Raw genomic sequence first — 21621 nt, forward strand, 5'->3', positions numbered from 1 at the left:
TTTAGAACAGAGCCAGTACGTTTAGACAGGGAGGCCAATGCTTACATCTCCCCCTCCTCCTCCTTTTCCTCCTGACCTTAGGAACCTGGGAAGACATCGGGAAGCTCAGCTCCCACGGTCTCCTCCTTGTTAGCTGACACTGGCTCTTAAGTACAGTACAGTACTGTGAATGCAACTGTATACTTATTACGGGAGGTAATGAGGCCTTAAATTGGGGAAATTTTAAAGACTATAGTATTTTATTGGTATAACTTTCCAAAAGGATTGAGGAAGCTTTTAAATGGGTAAGTCATCAGAATAATAGAATATGGAAACTGTGGGGTTAAAATAAGCCTTGTCCTGACACCATCCCCCTGCCCTTCCATGTCCCTGTGGGCCAGGTCGGCCCACCGTCCCCTTCCCCCCCTTCCTGTCTGGCCCCAGCTCCCTCTCCCTCCCTGTGCTCTCCCAACCTCACATCCTTTGTGTGTCCTCCTGACTCAACAGCCCCCTCTGCCGGCTGGCCAAGCTGTCCACATCTACCTCAACTGTCCCTCCTTGGGGCCCCACCTGGACATCCCAGAGCGGCCTAGCACAGCCGCCCTGCACCCGGCAGGCACAAGGGCCCTGCGTAGCATCACGATGGCAGTGCCTGTTGGAACCGCAGTCTGTCTGAGGCTCTCCAGAAAGACTGAGGCGTAACCTTGTCATCCCTGCACCCCTGGGTCTCAGCATCGTGCTCAGCATTCAGTACGGGTTCAGTAAACGTCTACAGTGCTGGCTTTGTTTGAACAGTCTTATGATGGAGACTCGAGCTCTAGACTGCATGTCCAAGAAGATGCATCTCCACTCCATGAAGGAGAGCAGGCTTGTGGGTGGAGGTCATATTTACAGTTGCGGGGCGTGTTCTCCACGGCTGCAGTGGCTGTTGGAAATGTCTATGCCGACCTCGTTCGTGGCATCTGAGACAGAGGGAAGGTGTGGGACAGAAGATGGAAGGAGAGAGGGGCTGCGATGTCCTTGGAAAGGTGGAAGACACATGACTGAGAGTGCTGGGGAGACCCGGGGCCAGGGGCCGGGGCGTCTGAATAGCCCAGCTAAGTGCGGTGCTTGGTGAGCCACTAGTGTGGGTGGGCAGCGGGATGCGCACCTCACCCGCAGGCGCTGGGAGGGAGCGGGAGCTCGGAATGAAGTGCTAAATGCAATCGAATGGAAGTGTCTCGCCGTGTGCTGACAAGAGAGGGGAAAGAGGAGGCCCCCCAACTGCTTCAAAAATGAGCATAGATGAGAATATTTACAAATAGTACAAAGAAATCCAGAGATGGTCTCTGGGATTCTTCTAATTTTAGCTCTCTGGGGTGGCGGCTGTGAATCTTGGGCACTGTAGCACCAGCCATGACTCTGTCAGCTGGGACCACATGCTTCAGGACGTCCCAAGCAGAGTCTTGGCCACGTGGCGCTAAGCTTACTTACTTTATCTGTGGCTCAGCTGCTGCCAACCCGTCCCATCAGGGAGGCAAGGTGCAGGTCCCCGCAGGGGCATGGTGCTAGGGCTCTGCAGACAGGTCAGTGTGGACGCAGAGCAACCTTGCCTCTTGCAGATCCCGCCTGGATTCTGTTTTTAGTTTTAATCTTTTAATGCTCTTTGCTAGGGATCTGCATCCAATAGCTTGAAATATCGAAATTCCCTTCTGCTGAAACAAATGGGTGTAAAATGCACGGTTAGTATTTTAAAAACTGAAATCAACAAGTTCTAATTCACGACAGTTGCTCCCGTTTTTCCCTACTTTCGGCAGGTTTAATCCGTCTGCCCTCCCTGTTCTGATATTTCTTGATGACTGACTTTGCAGTGATGTGTTTTTAAAGAGCGCGGGCCGTTTCCTGGAGAGGCCGTCTGCGGGTCTCCACGAGCTGCCTTGCAGAAGAGCTTAAATCCGGACAGACAGACAGCATCTAACCCAGGACATATTGGGAACAAAAATTAAAAGCGCCTGCATTGTCTCTCCCTGCGGTTATGTAAACGGGCTTATTTTTGTTAGAACAAAAGGGGAGTCTACCGCAGGGTGACAGAGACAAGCCTCCACAGCAAAGAAAACGAATACTCGCTTTAAAAAAAATGTCAAAATGTGGATGTGCCTCCAATCATTTAAAAAATAGAAGGTGATAAGTTGAAAATGTCAGGTAATTGGCAGACAGATAGAAAGTTAAACTGTGTCCTCAGTGAAGAAAATTAACCAGCAGCTGCCAGCGGGGACCCCAAGGTCATGCGAATGCCAGAATCGAGCAGAGCCCAATCATTCAGAGGGGGCCCTGCCTGATGTTTCTCCTCCGTGGTCATTTGCAGATCTCTTAGGAACTGCCCTGAACTACTGCCAACATGTGTTCATTTCTAAAAATTACATGGATTGTGATTTATTACCCATCACACTACAAAAATCCACTGTGAATTAAATCAGCCCTTTGTTTAAATTGCTCCGAGCACTGAGCATCATATCATCATAAATGACATTGAAGTTATCATCGCAGCCTCGGCTGCGGCGCCGATGAGGCCCCTCCGTGGGCGATCGATACTTACTATTCATTTTTGAAATTATCTCCACATTGATCCCTGAGCAAGTGCCAGCGACGCAGAGGCACAGTGCCTTTAATACAATAATTATACACAGGTTTACGGGCTCATCCTCCCAGCCAATAAAAGCTGTCAACTGGCAGGGACAGTTACAATCCCATAATCCATCAAAACGCCGTTCTCTGACCTATGGGCTTCTGGGCATTCGGGAGACCACGATAAACAGGCTCGCGGAGGAGAGGAGAGTGGTGTGGACTGGACCGGCTAAACAAAGGCTGCAGATGGATATCCCTGATTAGCAGAAACCCTCCCGCAGAGCAGCCTGGTGCCCCTCCTCCTTTTTAATGATAGGGACAATGAAGGATCATCTATTTGCTAATTATAATTCACCAAGAAGAAATGCGGTTAGCCTAGCTTCCGCTTTTTATTTTTTGGTCTCTAATTGATGAGGTTTGACTTTGAACTGGATGGTGTATGGTAATGAAGCAAGCCCATGGAAATCATCGTGGAGACAGGTATACTAGGAGAGGAGGGAGCAAACCCGAGACCAGGCAGAGGGAGACAGATCAATCAAAGGCAGGCAGGCAGACAGCCTCGGAGCTTGCACGCACACGAGCCTAGGCACGCGCGAGCATGCACACACAGGCACATGTGTGCACACATTTGCATGCACACGGTGTGGGCATACATGCACATACAGGCATGTGTGTGCACACATGCACGAATGGGCATGCCATGGCTGACACACAAGTACACACTTGCACAGAACTATAGTCAAAGTCTTCCTGGTCAAGTCAGAATGGATACTGTGTGTTACTGAAGGAATCCTGCAGCTTTCCCATGTGTGTGTGCTTATCCTGCTGTCGATGTATGAAACATGTGTGTGTGCTTTTACGGCTGTCGATGTATGAAACATGTGTGTGTGCTTATCCTGCTGTCGATGTATGAAACGTGTGTGTGCTTATACGGCTGTCGATGTATGAAACATGTGTGTGTGCTTATCCTGCTGTCGATGTATGAAACACTCTCTGCGGAGCTTCCTGATGCATCATTGAGTTTAACCTTGCTCAGGGAAACAGGCTAAAAGACTAACTGGGTATACTTTGAATTTTCTGTTGTTTTTTGTACTGTTTTCAATTATGATTTGACACATCCTGGGCACTGCTGGGGAGTGGGGAGGGCTGGCAAGTCCCATGCCCTGGACCAAGCACACAGGGACACTGGTTGAACAGATGGAGAAGAACCTCAGATGGCGCTCCGTGAGGGAGTGGACGTGCAGGAGGCCACCCCGCCGTAGCCAGGGCTGCTCCTGGGGCACAGGCACCTGGCCTTGGAGGTGCTGGCAGAGCACAGCTAGAGTCCTGGTGCGGGGTAGATGTCCACCTTCCTTTAAAGTCTTCTTACATTCTTCAATTTCATTCTCCCCTTCCCAAATGACCTGGTTGGGGGTGTCATTGATCTTGGTAGTGTCAAAATGGCAAATCGATGATGTTTGAAATATTTTTAGATAAGTTAATTATTTGAAATTGTTAATATGAAAGTATTCAAGAGAAATGTTCATTGGCACAGAATGGGTCTACTTTCAGAGGGTATGTGTGGTAATTTGGATTGAAGAAAATGTCTACATTTGCTGAATGGTCAAATGAGACATTAGAAGCCTGGTATCTGGGTTCACAGCTGACCACAGCTTGTTAGTGGGGCCCTCCTCAACTTAGTGAGACCCTGTTTCAAATTAAAGAACAAAAAAAATTGGGCTGAGGGTGTAGCTCAGTGGGAGAATGCCCCTGGGTTCATATGCCTAGCACCTCGAAAGAAAGAAAGAAAGAAAGAAAGAAAGAAAGAAAGAAAGCATTAGATCAGACCACTGGAGGGTAATTAGTGGTTGATTTTCCCTTCTAGGGACCAGGACAAGCAAACAAAGAACAGAGTGGCAAAATCTTGGCACTTTCCAGGAAAAGGGAGAGTGTGGCAAATTTAAAAATTAACCATCAGCTAGAGAGTTATCTACATGTGTGCTGAGCTTTGATATATTTTAATCTTTTAATTTTAACTCTTTTTTTTGCGGTACTGGGGATGGAACCCAGGAGCATTCTACCTCCGAACTATAACCCTAGCCCTACTTTTCCTTCTTTATTTTGAAACAGGGTCTCACTGAGTTGCAAAGGAACTCACTAAGTAGTTGAGGCTGTCTGTGAACCTATATCCTCCTGTCTCAACCTCCCAAATGCTGGGATTACAAGTGTGTGCCACCATGCCCAACAACTCTATTTTTAATAGGCTGCATTGAGAATCAATAAAGGAATATACCAGGGATATATTAGTACAGCAAGATCCCTGCCCTCAAAATACTCACATTTTGGGGCACACCACAAGCCATGGAGCGCCCTTGGACAAGGTCGGAAGTGCTTCTCCTCCTCCTCTTTCTCTTCCTCCTCTTCCTCTTCCTTCCCCTCCTCCTCCTCCTCCTCCTCCTCCTTCTCCTCCTCCCTGGAATGTGCACTGGGACAGCCAGCCAGCAGGAGAGTCACTCTAAGATAAGGTGTGCACACCATAACTCCAAAGTCAGGATTTTTTACTAGGATAAATAAACAGGGCTCTATTATTCCTTACAAACACCCAGAGATGATAAAAATGCACATTTACAACTGCTTAAAAGAAAATCCATCATAATACTGAGAACTTAACAGAGGAGGAAATTATGTAATTGATCTGAGAATTGGGCTTTATAGTAAAGACGTACATCAATTTTTAAAATGGTTTCTCACAAGGCTCCATTTGCAAGCGATAGCGCTGTCCTGATATATGTAATTTTGTAAGAAATTTTCCTAACCAGGAACATGCCTCCTGGTATAGACGCAGCACTGAAGCTCTGTAAGAACAAGTCCGTAAGGGGCCCCTGGGATCTGCAGGTGCAGTGCACCCCCGTTCTCCTGCACACCACAGCCCAGCAGGTGCCGCACAACCGACAGGATTCCACATACAGAAGGGAAGGACACGCAGGTCTCTTCCTTCTCCTCAATGATGTCCCTGTTGCTTAGGATAAAGCCCAGAGTTCCTGAGAAAACTCCTGAGCTCCCAACAGAGGCTCCTTCTTAGCTCAGTGGCTTCACCTGTGTCGCTTTTGTCCTTGACCAGAGGCCCGGTGTGACTTCCGTATTGAAAGTGTGCATCCCGCTGCCCTAACCTTCTATCCCTCCCTTCTTCCCCAGTAACTCTCAGAAGCCCAGTGTGCAGATTCTGCCTAGGCTGTCCTGACCTGAGGCTGTATGTGCAGGTCCTGCCTCTTAGGAGACCCCGTCATGATTCTAATCGGGTGTACAAGTGATGGTCAGATCACTCCGCACTAGACTGCACGCTTCAGAGGACAGGAGCAAGCTCTCCTTAGACCACCATGGCATCCCAGTGACTCAGACTCCATCACTCTGCACATGTTGCTTGAATAAGGAGAGGATGATTCCATCCCAGATCATTGAGCCTGCAGACCGTGCTCATTCCTAAAATGCCATAGTTATAGGACTATAGTTATAGTCATTGCTCACCATCAGTTCTTTTGGGTTTATACCCAGAAGTGAGCCATGTTGGTTGCATGGTACCTCTGTTTTTTAATGTTTTGAGAAACTCCAGTGCGGTTTTCCACTGTAGCTACATCATCATGTCAGCCAACAGACACGGGTGTTCTGATTTCTCTACACAATCGCTAACACTTCGCAGTAACAGCTTGGATCTGGGAGGCTCCAAAGGTCCATGCTTCGAAGGTGTGGTCCCCAGATGCTGGCGCTCTTGGAGACAGTAAAAACCTCCAGTTGTTGGGGCCTCAGTGGAGAAAATGACTTCAGGAGCTGGGGCCTAGCTGGAGGAAGTGGCCCCAGGAGGTGGGGCCAGGCTGGAGGAAGTGCTTCAGGAGTTCACATTCTGCTTCATAATTCACATCTGCTTTGTAAGATAAACTCCAGGAGCCTAGTAAGGGAAGTGATTTCAGGAGGTGAGGCCTAGCCAAAGGAAGTGATTTCAGGAGGTGAGGCCTACCCGGAGGAAGTGATTTCAGGAGGTGAGGCCTAGCCAAAGGAAGTGATTTCAGGAGGTGAGGCCTAGCCAAAGGAAGTGATTTCAGGAGGTGAGGCCTAGCCGGAGGAAGTGATTTCAGGAGGTGAGGTCTAGCTAGAGGAAGTGTCTCCAGGGGGTGTAGCTTAGTTGGAGGAAGTGGCTCCAGGAGGCAGGGCCTAGCTGCCAGAAGTGATTTCAGGAGGCAGGCTCTACCTGGAGGAAGCAGGTTCAGGAAGCATGGCCTAGGTGAAGGAAGCAGGTTCAAGAAGTGGGGCCTCCCTGGACACAGTAGCCCCCTGCTGGCTTGACCTTGAAGCATACACTGGGCCTTGGGCCCAGCTCTCTTTTTCCTGCTTCTGGGCCATCATGAGGTGAACCTGCTCTTCTGACTCATCACAGGTCCCAAAGCAACAAAGCCATCCATGATAGCCTCTGAAACCATGAACCAACGTAAACCTTTCTTCTTGTATGGTGATTTTCAGAGGCATTTTGTCCCAGTAATGGAAATCTGACTAACACTCATCCTAACACAGTGAGGTGATATCTCACCGTGGTGGGAATTTGTGTCTCTCTGATAATCTGTGACGATGAGCAGCTCTTAGCACTTTTAAAATTTGGGTTTATGAGAGATTTTCTGGGTTCCAGCTAGACCGGCAGCCTCTGTGCCCTCCTGGAACAGCTGTGTGCCACCCTCAGTACTCAGCCTTTGTGGATGAGCACTGGCGTAGAGAAGTCCTCCTGAGCGCACTCTTCCTAGGAACAGTGTCTGTGGGTATAGATGTATGGACCCCTAACAATGGAAGGCAGGTGACTGCTCTTGAATTATGCTCAAATCTTCTTCATGGCTCACTTTCTGCTTTGTAAGTCAAACTCCATGAGTCAACACTGTACAATTAACTCTAGCATCCCAAAAGAACATGAAAATAATCCTCAGTAGTAATTTCAATTATATAATCACAAGTTGTAAACTAGGCAGAGACTCAACTATATGGATCCTATGACCAGCATGCCATATAACAAAATGAATCTGTGAGAAAGCCCATTGGGCCTGGCAGTGACATTCATAAGAAGATACACCATCTGGTCGGTGGTATTGTTAATGGCAGTTTTCAAAGCTGAAGTTCTCATAACGAAAAAGGAACAATGGGTCAGAAATTATTAGGGATGAAGGAAACAGGAGTTGTATGAGAGAAGACACTTCTTAGGACCCTAAAGACAAAGCAACACGGGTAGATGAGAAAACGGTTCAATCAGAGCAAGAAGTCTTGGAAAGGGACCAGACCGGAGTGCCTGGGCCCCGCACTGAAGCGAGCCCTGAGGTGGGGCAGGGGAGCGAGGTAATGCAGAGCCCCGGGGGCCTGAGAAACCCCCCAGGAAGCATCCCAGATGGGCCTGAAGAGACAAGGCTCCACACTGTGCTTCAGCGGTCCACTGCTGAGTAACAAATTACCTCTAGACATTCCTTGTTGAAACAGCAGTGAATACTTACTATCTCAGCCAGGTTCTGTGGCCTCACGGTCAGGAGCAGTAGCTGAGCCTGAGATTCAGAAACAAGGTCAAGAGGGTCTACATGTTGGCCAGTCTGTGGTCTTCAGAAGGCTTGACTAGGCTTGCAGAATCTGCTTCCCAATGGCTCACTCCCAGGGATATTGCCTGCATCCCCCACTTCTCACACAGCCTGTCTCCCTAGGGTGGTGGGATGTCCCCCAACCTGTCCACTGGCTTGCCTCAGGGCCAGTGACCTAGAGGGAGAGGAAGACTGACGCTGGAGGACCTTATGACCTCGGGGTGAGGAACAACACAGAACTGACATTGTGCGGGCTGTCTTGCAGGCTGGTGTCCCAGTGTGGTGAGGGGACACGGGGACGTGGGGAGAGGGGGTGTGGGTCTACCTTGGGTAGAGGCAACATGCTTTGACCTAGTCAATGAGAAATCTTGCCTTGGACTTGAGCATCAGGGGAGGGGCAGTGGCTCAGGAGAAGTAGGGTGTTCTCAACAGTGCTACTGCCATTTGTCTGATTTAGTCTTTGTCTAAATGAAAAATTTGAAGTGGACTCTCCAGATATGTGTGTATGTGAGTTACTGTATCAATTATTCGTGTGTGTGTGTGTGTGTGTGTGTGTGTGTGTGTGTTGGAAATTGAAATTAGACATTCTACCTCTAAGCTATACTCCTAACCCTTTTTTATAATGATCATTTTTTATTTTTTTGGTTTTGGAACTGGGTCTTGCTATGGTGCTCACAGTCTTGCTAAGTTACTGAGGCTGATTTCAAACCTGTGATCCTCCCGTATCAACCTCCCACATACTGGAATTACAGGTGTGCACCACCACACCGGCCGGTCCATATTAAGAAGTAGAGAGATTCCTATCATTTGAGCAATGTTTACAAACATGAATCAGCTAGTTCTATTTTTCTGTTTTGTCCAAGATAGAAATTTTGTTCTGCATGCTAATTACATTTGTGTATGGATATGGAAGGCAAGCCAAGCAGTAACCGAACACACGAGAGGGGAGCTGAGGGCTCACGCGAACCTCCGGGTCAGTTTTGGAAGAAGAGGGTGTTTCTGGAGGCCTCCTGATTGCCATCTCTCATGTGAACATCTTCAGTAATGTTCCTTTCTCCCACACTCGGGGCTTCATGCACACATTTCTTGGTTCTGAACAACCCAGTAGATAATGGCACAGATTCACGCTCGAAGACGCCCACAGAAAGGGATATATGAAATTCTCAGTCTCCGTGAGGTGCCTCGTCCTGTATTTTTATTTAATTGCTTTCGACTGGTAACAATGGGGAGGTACTGAGCTGTGGAGGAACAGCGGACGCCTGAGCTGCAGACGATGTATCTATTATCTCCCTCGCATGAAGGTCATGGCCTATGACAGCTGAAGAAGCAGAAACATTCGAAATCATGTGCAATTTAATCTTTACACAAATAAAGGAAAAGCATCACAATGTCTGAATAATGAGGACTCTCTTGGAGAAAAAGAGAAGTCCGTCCCTGAGGATTGGCTTCATTTTCTCTCCAGGACTGTTCCAGTGTGCTCCCGCGATGAGATTCGCTCTCGGCTGACACACGTATTAATGGTGTTTGGGCTGGAAGAGTCGATGTTCTCCGTGATTGCCCCGTGTGGTGCCGTGACTCAGTTCCCTCCCCTTGCTCGTAGCCACCGTGTCAATTCCTGGAGACCATCGTTCACTGAGCAACTGTCATGGGAGCGGAATTAACTGTTCTCCCTCCTACTTCAACTAAGAATGCTCCCATTCCTTACGTTTCAGAATGTCCTAAAGCTTCTGGAAAGTTATAAAGAAAAGCAGCACTGGCATGAGCCAGCCCAAAATGAAATCCAGGCACAGACGTAGAAGAGAGAAACTGGGGATATTGGAGGTGGAAGTAAAATGGCTAGCTGACTCTAAAAAGAAGACGTAGCCAGGGTTTCTGAGGAACAGCCATCCAAGGCCCGATGCGATTCAGTGGAGAAAGAGGGGACGGGACCACGTCCCGGTCTGTTGGGAATCCCTCTGGCCTGAGCCACGGTGCATTCAGTCAGGAGCATGTGGCCTCTTCAGCAAAAGAAGGACCCAGGGAAGACAAAAACTGATCCCTTTCAGGGAACAGGGTCACAGGGAGGACCCAGAGCTCAGGGCATCACCCACCAAACAAAGAACAACAGGACAGAAAGAGGCCACCAGTATCCAGCTAGAGGCCTGCAGGCCGGGGTGGAGAAGGAGCACCACCCAGCCTCCCAGAGAGGGACTGTCCACTCCACTGCATGGTGATTGAGTGGATTGTTTCTTCTGAGATAATTTTGGGTTTACAAATTAGTTACAGAAGCATTAGAAGTAGTTTCTGGCTGCCATGGCCTGCACCATCTCAGTGGGCACCATGGCTTCAGCCAGCACAGCTCAGAGTGACACTCACCCTCTTCTGGAACCCATGGGCCTCCTCAGTGCACGCTCTGTGACTGGGCAGCCATCCAGGACACTTGGCCCTGCCATTGTTGTGGTTATAGAATGGCCCCTGAAAAGCTCAAGTATCAGGGCTCAGAGCTGATATAATAGTCAGAAGGGTTGCAATCTCATCAGTGAAAAATGAATTTTCTGAGTGTTAGCTAAGGCTGGTGGGGTGTGGCCTTAGTGACTGTAATTGTGTCTTTGAATACCTTGGCTTGCTTTCTTGACTCTGGCTTCCATAATGTAAGAGCACAGCCACAAACATGTCCTCCCCCCACCTCTCTCTCTCTCTCTCTCTCTTGCTCTCTCCTCTCTTTCTGTCTTTCTCTCTCTCCTTCTCTGCCCTCTCTCTGCTTTCCATCACCTTGCGCTGAGCTCTGCAAACCCAACCTGATGTGAGCTGAAATTATAAAATCTCCAGAAGAGTGAGCAAATAAATTTTTCTTTTTCTGAGTTGTGGTGGCCAGGTGTTTTGGATTTTACAGTAAGAATGCTGCCTGAAACAATCATTCTGCCATCTCTTGGCTGTGAGGGTTTTCTCAGATGTTCCCATTTTTTCTGATTTTGACAGTTCGGAGGAATGCTGCTCAGGTGTCCTTTGACTAGAATTTGATGTTCTGCTCATGAGCCTTCTTCTTTTGGGGGTAGGACTTCCTGAGAAAATGTACACATGAGGAGTAGGGGTGACACTTCACCTCCTCGCAGAGAGGTAGCTGCATTATTCAGAATTCTGTTCAGGATATATGTCTTCTCCCTTTAGATATTGATGGATTGTACAATTAGTAATTAATTAGTTAGTTAATTAATTGATTATTCATTCATGTAGTTACATCAGCATGGACTCAGTTATTTTATACTTGGGATTATACCCCCCTTTTACTTTTCCACTCACACTTTTAGCCTTTGCCTGCTGGACACCATCTGCTGACTCCTGAGTCATTTCAGCATGTATGATCCATACAACAGCTCTCCGTGTGTGGGGGGTGGGGTGGGGGGTGTACTGGTCACAGAACTCAGGGGCATTCTATCCCCAAGCTATATCCTCATTTCTCTTTTTAAATTTTGAAACAATCTTACTGCATTGACAAACTGCAATCCTTCTGTCTCAGCCTCCCAAGTGCTGGGATTACAAGCGTACACAACCATGTCGACTTCTATTTTCTTTATGATGTTCCTATTTCCTATCACTGCAAAACATTGCAGGCGTATTTCAGAGGAAGGTACTGCGTGTCCTTGTCACTACTGGGGTGAGGGTGCGTCCAGAGCCTCTCAGCCCTCTCAGTGGAGAGAACAAGGGCACGTGCGAGTCTCTCCGCCCGTCTATGTGCGTCTGTCTGTCTGTCCATCATCTATCTTTCTGTTATATCCCCCTGTTTCTGTCTTTGCCTCTCTCTGTCATCCATCTATCTTTCTCTCTCCCACACCCTCATCATCTATCTTTATCAATTATCTTCTACTCTAACAGTGAGAAACCTGAGTGTTGCCATCCATCTTTTGTGTGTTTAATCTTTGCATACAAGTTCGGGATTTCCACAAACAGCTTTACCAGTGACCGTTTTGAGCGGTGGCTTGGGGCCTCTTTCTTCCCCACTTGCTCTCAAACATATCCCAGTAAAAGATGCTCTCACTCCAGGTCTCAGTAGGTGGGTGTGACTGGCCCGCAGGAACCCAGCTCAACATCTCTGTGAAGAAACCATGACTAGACCCTTGCATCGAGCAGAGACAGGTGGACTGTGCTGCCCACCTGCCACCCGACACCAGCCCCTGCACACAACTGTGCCATGACCCTGGGAGCTCTTGCTGAGGGACCTGCACATCCCACTTCATATCTCCCTCCAGTTCCAACCAGCCCCACCACTCTGATGCCCACCCCACACCTTGCTGCAAACATCTCCCTGTTCTCTTCCACGAATTAGTTGTAATAGCTGTGTTTATGTAAATGTCAACTCAACTACATCCTAATACCCTTGAAGTTCATATTTATTATTTATTTTGCTTTGTTTTCATGCCAGGATGACCAGAAATGGCCTCTTACTTGAAACCAAACATGAATTCAGGAACTCATTTACAAATAAAAAGTGGGGGTTTTTTATTTGTTTGTTTGGTTTTGCCTCTACAGAGTGGACATTTTCCTCGTGTGACTAAGTGGAAAGAATGGACGCATGGCGTGCATGGCTGCAGAGACACAGAGTGCTCTGAGGAAGCAGGCCTGGGTGTGCAGGAGGGCCTCACCCAAGCACCAGCGCCCTGCAGTCGTGGACATGCTGGCTGGCATAGTGCCTGGTTCCACTGGGGTGCAGAGATAGATAGGCGGCAATGATATTCAATGCAAGCGTTTGCCTGTATCCAACCTGCAAGGAATCTCAAGCGTAAAGAATGACACTTGAGAAAGCAGAAAGCTTTGTAGAGTTGCTCACTATACCAACCGTGTGAGCCTCTGTTTCCAAATAGTCTGCTCTCCCAGAAGTGTCCTCTCAAAGTAGCACACCTGTGGATTGCTTTCTGACTCATAATTATGGATTAAATATGTTGCCATACATTTTAATCAACTTAGTCATCACCAGAAGTAACACATTTCCAAATCTTCACTTTCGAAGGCCACTGGCATTGTGTGTGTGTGTGTGTGTGTGTGTGTGTGTGTGTGTGTGTGTGTGTTATGTGAGATACTGGGGATTGAAACCAGGGATGCTCTCCCTCTGAGCTACACCCCCTAGCCCTTTTTTAAAGTTTTATTTTAAAAGAGTATGTTGCTAAGTTACAGAGACTGGCCCTGAACTTGCAATCCTCCTGCCTCAGCCTCTCAAGTGCTGGGGTTAGAGGTGTGTACCACCACACCCTGCTACTTATATAGGTTTTTGTATATCAGAAACCTGATATTCTGAGACAATTTTGAGCCACCTTTCTCCCACTGAATCCATCAGGGTATTTGTGGAGTCACAGTATCTGACCGATTGTTTTAGATGTGAACTCTAAGAAAAGACTATGATATTGGACGGTATGTTTATTTAGGGGTTATGTAGGGGTGGGAAAACTCTCCTTCAATAGGATATTACTAAAGGATAAAGCAGGAATTCTACAATGTATCTTCTCCCCACTGGGTAAGGAAGGTGGAATGCTTGGCCCTTCCCACGTGAGAGGGAGCTCAGCAGAAAGTCCAACTACTGGCCGGGCGTGGTGGCGCAAGCTTGTAATCCCTGCGCTTGGGAGGGCGTGGTGGCGCAAGCTTGTAATCCCTGCGCTTGGGAGGCGGAGACAGGAGGATCACGCAGGTTCGAAGCCAACAGCACTGGTTTAGGAGACCCTGTTTCCAAATAAAAATATAAAGTAGGTCTGGGAGTGTAGCCAGGAAGTAGAAGGGTTTCCAGGAACCCCAGTACCACCAAAAAAAAAAAAAAAAAAAAAGTCCAAATACTAAGACCAATGATCGCGAGGGCTGTAGTAATGCTTTGTGTGTTTCTAAAGCGTGTTAAGAACAGTAAATTCTGGTTTGGTCTATTCTTTGCTCTGAGGCTACATGATAGTAAATGAGATTTAAAAAATAAAGGCTCAGATCAGAGACACATCTCTTCACAGACCAGAAGAAACGCAATCCTGTGAGCTGAACTGCAGCAGAACCCCGCAGTGGCCCTCTAAGGAGAGGGCACTGGTCCCAGGATGCAGAATCCAGGCCTGGAGGGGAGGTTCATTCTGGAAGCTGGCTTGGTCTCCCTAGCCAGAGAAAGCCTGAACAAAACAAAACAAAACAAAACCAGACCGACTGCTGTGTTTCAGGATTAACATATATATCAACACAAAGACTAGAGGACAGGAAAAAGAGGGCAGAGAAGAAGCCAAGGAGGCACTGCCTCTTGGCTTTGGGGGTGTCCCACCAAGAAAACTTCAGCATCCTCCTGGGCGGATGCCCTGTGTGACCAGAGCAGGAGTCTATGGGGGTCAATAGCCTTAGGACCCTTGGTCAGCAGGAGGGAGAAAAAAGCAAGCAGAGAAGCGAATGCAAAGTAAGACCACTCACCCAGGAGGGTCCTGATGGCTAAGCTCTGGTTTAAAGGACTCTAAAAATTGAGTGTTAAAGAAAGAAAGGGATGAAAAGGTGATAGAAGGTTATTCCCTGACCTGCAGGTGGGTGATGCGCGGCTCGGCCTCAGGAGGAGCCAGCCCCTCCTCATACCCGACCGGACCCTGAGTTCACCCCGGTCTGTCCGATCAGCTGCCGGCTGTATCTGATTTCTGTTGCCTCTTGACTTGATGGCAGATGTTTTTTCCTCTTTACTATTTTCTCTCCTTCTTGGTGTACCTGGTGGCCACTTTTTGTCAGTCATTAGAGGTGTCTTCTGATGCGTTTCAAAGGCCACATGACAAAAGAAACACAACCTCAATTAAGTTTGAAATTCAATGTCAGATAATTAGTAGAGGTTGGTCCTAGAAAAAGAGATGATAGAACCATTGCTAAGTCCAAAGAACTCCACATTCTGCGTGCAAATGGATCAACATGCCTTAATATAAAATTTTCTTTGAAAAAGACAAAGAACTGTTGGTGCAGCTGCTTCTCCTGTTTGCACTTCCAATGTGCAATTGCAGAGGGAATCTCTGCACATCACTCCCAGGCTCCAGAACTGATTGAGATTTCTGGCTTTGCCAGCTGAGATGTAACCCCACTTTTCAAGTATCACATGGGTTTGCTTCTGGATTTTGTTTCCATTACTTGGCAGAATCTCTCTGGTCATTTGCACATCTTGCATTAGGGTACTTTTGTTTTCACAAGCAGAATGGCATCTTAGACTAAGCCAAGAACAAAAGAGAGGCTGTGGGGTCACCCTGAGACTTAGTTACCTGCTACACAGAGTGTTCTTGGCATCCCAGATAGAAACTCACAAGGGCGAATAACCAAGCACACTTTAACCCACAGCTCTATGCTCTGCCTCACCACGTCCGTACATGACACCGCTTCTCTTTGACACATCCCATGCCTCCGGTCAGTGGAGAGGGGCACGGCAGGTGCCCAGTGGCCCTGTGTGCACACGTTCCCAAGGTGTTGCTGGCTGACCTGATCTTTCTCTGTGTATAATACTGGTAGTCCTGTTAAGCACGGCTCAAACTGGCCAAGTTGCTGTCCCCATAAAAATAAGCAAGTATTCAGATGTTTTTTTCCCTCTCTTTGACTTTTCTCTTGAAATTTAAATGGACAATCTCTGGAAGACAAGAAGTTAATTAAAAAAAAAAAAAGAGGTTGACCAGATGTTTTAAAAGGAGAAGTCTTTGCAAACCCTATGGTCAAAATCCTGTTGTCCAGCTGGGCATGGTGGCCAACAATTTTAGTCCCAGTACTTGGAAGGTTGAGACAGAAGGAACATAGGTTTGTATTCCATCTCAGCTTTTTAGTGAGGTCCTCTGTAACTTGGTGAGACCCTGTTTCAAAATAAAGAATAAAATAGTGCTGGACGTGTAACTTGGAGGTAGAATGTCTCTGGGTTCAATTCCCAGGACCAAATCAAACAAAATCAAACAAACAAAAATCCTGGTGTTTTTACTGGAAAAGGGAAGGGAAAAGAAAGATGTCACAGCCCATAGAAAGAAAGATGCCATTGAGCCGCCCACTTGTCATCCCGCTGTGGCCCTAATAGTCACAGCTCCACGTCGGGTCATGCACGTCTCCTCCACCCCTCTCGTCACCAGCCTTTTGCTCTAAGAGAGGTGAATCTTGATCCTCACTGTTACTATGAGAGCTGTGGGGTGTCACTGATAATGTGACTTGTGAGCACCTGGAAGTTATAAGATGCTGGTGTTATAAGATTCATCATTGAGATGTTGGGGTCGCTACTGTGCCAGAGCTGAGGCTTCCAAAGCTGTCCCAAAGTGGTGATGAAGTCAACCGAAGGCTGTCCCTAGAGGAGAGCAAAGGGTTAACTCCTGTGCACAGGAGGCCTTACAGGGGCAAGGAGCAGGAAGGCCAGCTCCGGTCTTCACCCTCAGGGAGTTGGTGCATGCATCATAAATTAAAAGGCCCAAGCCAGGCGTGGTGGCGCACGCTTGTAATCCCCGCGCTTGGGAGGCTGAGGCAGGACGATCGCATGAGTTCAAAGCCAGCCTCAGCTACTTAGTGAGGCTTTCAGCAACTTAGTGAGACCCTGTTTCCAAATAAAAATTTAAAAAAAAGGTCTGGGAGTATAGCCCGGAGGTAGAAAGCCTCTGGGTTCCACCCCCAGTACCACCAAAAAATAAAATAAATAAATAAATACATAAATAAATACATAAATAAATACATAAATAAATACATAAATAAATACATAAATAAATACATAAATAAAAAGGCCTGGGCATGATGGCACACACTTGTAATCCCAGTACTTGGAAGGGTGAGACAGGAAGATTGCAGGTTGGACAGCCTCAGCGATTAGTGAGACTCTCATTAACCTAGGGAGACCTGTTTCAAAATCAAAAATTAAATAAGACAGGGCTGGAGGTGTAGCTCGGAGGTAGATTTTCCCCAGGTTCAATCCACAGTACCACACAAAATATAAATAAATAAGATAATTTAAAAGGGCTGGTGACCATGTTGGATAATAGATAAGCAACTTCTCCCTAGGGGGCCTATTTTAAGTGTAAGAGTTACATGTGATGTGATATGGTCTGGATTGAACAGCACCGCCAGGGCGCCCTTGCTGGACACACGTCCACAGGACGGTCACAGGCTGCGCGCACACAGCTGCGGGGAGCCCTCTGAAGGCCGGGCCTGCTCTTGCTTACAGCATCTAGCTCATGGTTGAGACTGACACTGTGGGACACTGTGATTCTCAGAACCTGTGGTTGGAGCTGGACACCAACACAGGGGTGCTGTAGTTCTGCCATTTTTCTGAGACCTGCTCCATGACTGAAGGGAGCTCAGTGAGATGCGACACGCGCCCCCCACCACATTAGCAATAAGCGTGAGGGAAGTCAGCATCCATGCTGGGCAATGTTCCGTCCTCAGTGACGCCAAAGTGTTGGAAGGCTGGGTTCTGGTGTTTGTGTCACATTGGAAACCTAGCAGTGTGGGCACTTCATTGTGGCTAAACTGGAAAGTGGTGGGGAGCAGATACACTGCTGGAGACTGAGGAGTTTTTCAGTGCATGGCAGGTTTGAAAAGTCCCAACCATCCATGTGTGTGGTTATTTAAGAATGAAAGCAGTTTATGTTTTTCTTTCCATTTATGTTTATTTTTTCAAATAGCTATCAAGTTGCAGCTCCTAAATATCAGTGCAGCTGTTTCCATCTAGCTGCTTAGCTGTCTGACCTGTGAGGAACTCCTCCCATCCTACCGATGGTTTGAGAAAATCACTGGTTCACCAAGAGGGCACTGTGAACCAGGGTCTGGGGACCTCTGGAACAGTCTAATACAGGGCTTTTCCCGAAGGGACATTTTCAGTTTACCAATGACAAACATGAATTCTATTACCCAGTGAAGCCCTGGTAATCAATTTGCACACTGGAAGGTCCCCATAGCTTCTGACACTCATTATTTGCATATAATCTATGGGAATTCTTTTCCACCAAATAAATGAACACCCAGGGATAGGACAAGCCATACAGTGTGTGGGCCATTTTACACACAAAGCCAAGATGAGTGTCTGTATGGTAATTTGCCTGCAGCTAAGGGGAAGGGTATATTCCAAGTGTGTCTAATACGTAGGAAGTCATTCAGAGTATAAATAATAAAAAGCAGCTTTCTGGCTCTGAGTTGACTTATTTCTGATGAAGGTCTAGCGAGCAAGTCAAGATGGTCCTTTGGGCTTCCCTGAAGAATAACGTCTGTATCCTGTAACAAAGAATGACTTAACCCAGCATGCTTTACATGATCCTGTTCAGGGCCTCGGGCTGATAAGAAAGGCATTAATCATAAATATGAGAAACTAATACTTTAAGTCCTGGCTTTCAGCATCCTGGTAGTCTCCTGTCCCCTGACTAATTACGTACAGTCAAGGAGGCTCATTCATGTAAATATGTTTTGTTGGAAATGCAAAACCTCCTGAAACTTCAGCTCCACTCACACGTGCAAATTTTCTGTGGGATCAAGTGAAATTGGCCACGCCGGGCATGATTAAAACGCGGATGGGAGCAGGATAGACGTGGCTGCTGTTTGCTCGGCTTGGCCGAAGTCTAATTAAAGGAGGAGAGTTCCTCCAGTGTAGCCTGTTTGCGAGATTTTAAAGATAACCGTTTCTTCCAAACGACGTACCATTTTAAAAATACAGATAATAAAATAATCCTAATATACAATCATAACAATACTATAGTCGCCTAGAATAAGAAGATATCTTTTATACCTGTGACTCGCTTTTACACACATGGTGAAAAACTCTAATTTCTCCTGAGTATAATTCAGTCACGTGTGGGTGCCCCACATAGAGGGTGCCGTACTTGGAAGAGGGGATACAAAACTGTTTTGCAAAGTTGGGCTAAAATGTTGAAACATTGTTGGAGTAAACCCTCCAATAAAGATAATCTATGACCTAAAAATTGAAGACCCCTGTTTATAGAACATTCATCTTGTGGTGGGGAAGAACAAGTAGGCCATGGATACTGGGGTGGTCAGACTGGGGCCTCTCCACTCCACCCCAACCTACTCTTGGGTTTTATTGTGATAAAAATCACAAAAAAATAAGAATTCACCACTTTCAAGCATTTTTGAAAAGTCCACAGCAGTGGCATGTAGTTCCTCTGCAGCGACACGGAGCCATCGTACCCAGTGACCCAGTCAGAACTCTTCGTCACTCCAAGCCAACAGCGTGCCCCTCACCAACCAGCCTTTGCTCAGGGTGATTCCTAGCACCAAGGAAGGGACTCACGGGCAAGGTGGCCCCGGCCCCTGAGTGGCAACCCGTGGTCACGAAGGTTCTGCTTTATTTTTCACTCGCTGGGAGATTTGATATCGGCACCAAGTTCAGTTCAACACCGTGCTCAGAACAAGGTCACCATCCGCACACCAGGGGGGTCTTTGCTTTTTTGGTATTTACATCATTGGGATAAGATGATCTGTAATTGACAAGGAAGCTTAGATATGTCTGGGAAGAAAACAGTAACATACCAGGCTTAAAATGCAATATTAAAGGCTGCTTAGCAGCTAAAGAGGGTTTACGCTGAAGAATGGTGAATGTAATTTCCTTGAAAAAATCATAGGCAAAAGGATTGGCTTTAATCTGATATCACCACTGGAGCCTGCCGCAGTTGTTTGCAGCATTTGGGTAACACCTAGGGCCAAGAAGATGATCCTGAATCAGCATAGCATACAAATCAGCTTTTCGATTTTTATCAGATTATCGGCATTACTGGCTAATGCTGATGTGTTCAGTGACATGCAGTAAGCTCTCTCAGGCGTCATATTTCTGTGGTGTAAAATATCCTCAGAGCACATTTTAATTGTTTTAACAAGATAAAGCATGCTATTTTTGCATGAATAATATTATCAGTATTACATTAAAGCTCTTCATTTATTATCGCTAATGCTACTTAAAAGAGATGTTAATAGAGTAATTCCTCCTCATCCCATGACCTTGGTCAGAAGTACATGATGGCTTATATTCATTATGCTGAGCTAAGAGAGGGCTTCTGCTTGAATATCACTTAATTTATATTCTGAAAATGCTCCGGGGAAAACGTGCTCTCATGCATTAGAGTTCTATCTAAGTCACAGTATTTGAGGACGAGTGGGAATGGCAGATCACTATTAAACAACTCCTCTGCGTGCGGTGGGCACTCGCAGACACACAGCTGGAGGAACTAAATACCATGACCTCATCTCAATAGACAATTTACCTGTGCAAATTCAGTGCGCATTTACATGCTGTATTTTGGGATTGGCATGAGATTTTAAGTACTGGTTAAATGCCATAATGTCCATCAATTACATGACTTTTACTACAATGATACAATTTCACTGATGATACGAGGCTATGAAGACATGGCGAAAAGCCATGTTTAAAAAGTTTGCGCTCTTACTGTCTGTGGCTACATCTAGTTCTTGTCAGCACACAAGCAGGATGTGTGTGTGTGTATGTGTGTGTGTGTGTGTGTGCGCGCGCGCGCCAGTTAGTGGTAGAAGATGCATGTGAAATGATACACACTAAGACAAATATTTCATCTTTTCAGAAAAGTAACTCCAAATAAATATAAAATTCATATGTCACAAAATAGACATAGCACAATTAATAATGTTGCGATATCAATATATCTCATTCATATATCAGCAATTCATTGGATTGACCCTTGTTTTAGTGTAACATAATACCTGAGAAGTCTATTTAAAATATTTTCAAAAGTGCCTGGAGACATTGTAACATGCTGGATAATCTTATTTATGGGCTTCATAGAGTATAACATTGTTGAGACACATGATAAGTATAAATCTTAGCTTCGGAGCTATACAAGACCAGTTAAGTCTCTTTATTTTGCAGAGAAGTAATCCACATCTGACAGATTAAATGACCTAGCAAAGCCACTTATCTAGCAAGTAGTGTTAGTGAGAATTCATGGTAAATCCATAATACATACTTTTGCAGTTCATGACTTTAGTGAGAGAGATGCAAAGACAGTGCATATGGTTAAGATGGAAGTAAATTCACCGAACACACAGTGGTGTGGAGAGCCAGCCCTTACTTTGCTTCTTAGTAGATTACAATGGGAGTTGGTGCAGGTAGTAACGGTGATGGTGGTGACATTGGTGTTGGTGATGGTGGTGGTAGTGGTGATGATGACTCCGGTGCTGCTGGTGATGATGGTGATGGCGATGATAATGATACTGATGGTTATGGTGGTAATGGTGAGAGTTACATAATGGTGGTACTGATAGTAATGGCGGTGGTGCTGATGGTGATGGTTACGGTGATAATGCTATTGATGGTTATGGGGGTATTGATGAGAGTGGTGATGGTGGTGGTGACAGTGGTTTTGGTTATGGTAGTGGTGATGAGAATTATGATGGTGGTGGTGACGATGGTGATGGTTGTGATGATAATGATATTGGTGGTTATGGTGGCAGTGATGAAAGTTATCATGCTGGTGGTGGTGCTGGTGCTGGTGATGGCAGTAGTGCTGATGGTGGT

This window comes from Muscardinus avellanarius, assembly GCF_963383645.1.
Source record: "Muscardinus avellanarius genome assembly, chromosome: 17".
In the NCBI taxonomy this organism is placed as follows: Eukaryota; Metazoa; Chordata; class Mammalia; order Rodentia; family Gliridae; genus Muscardinus; species Muscardinus avellanarius.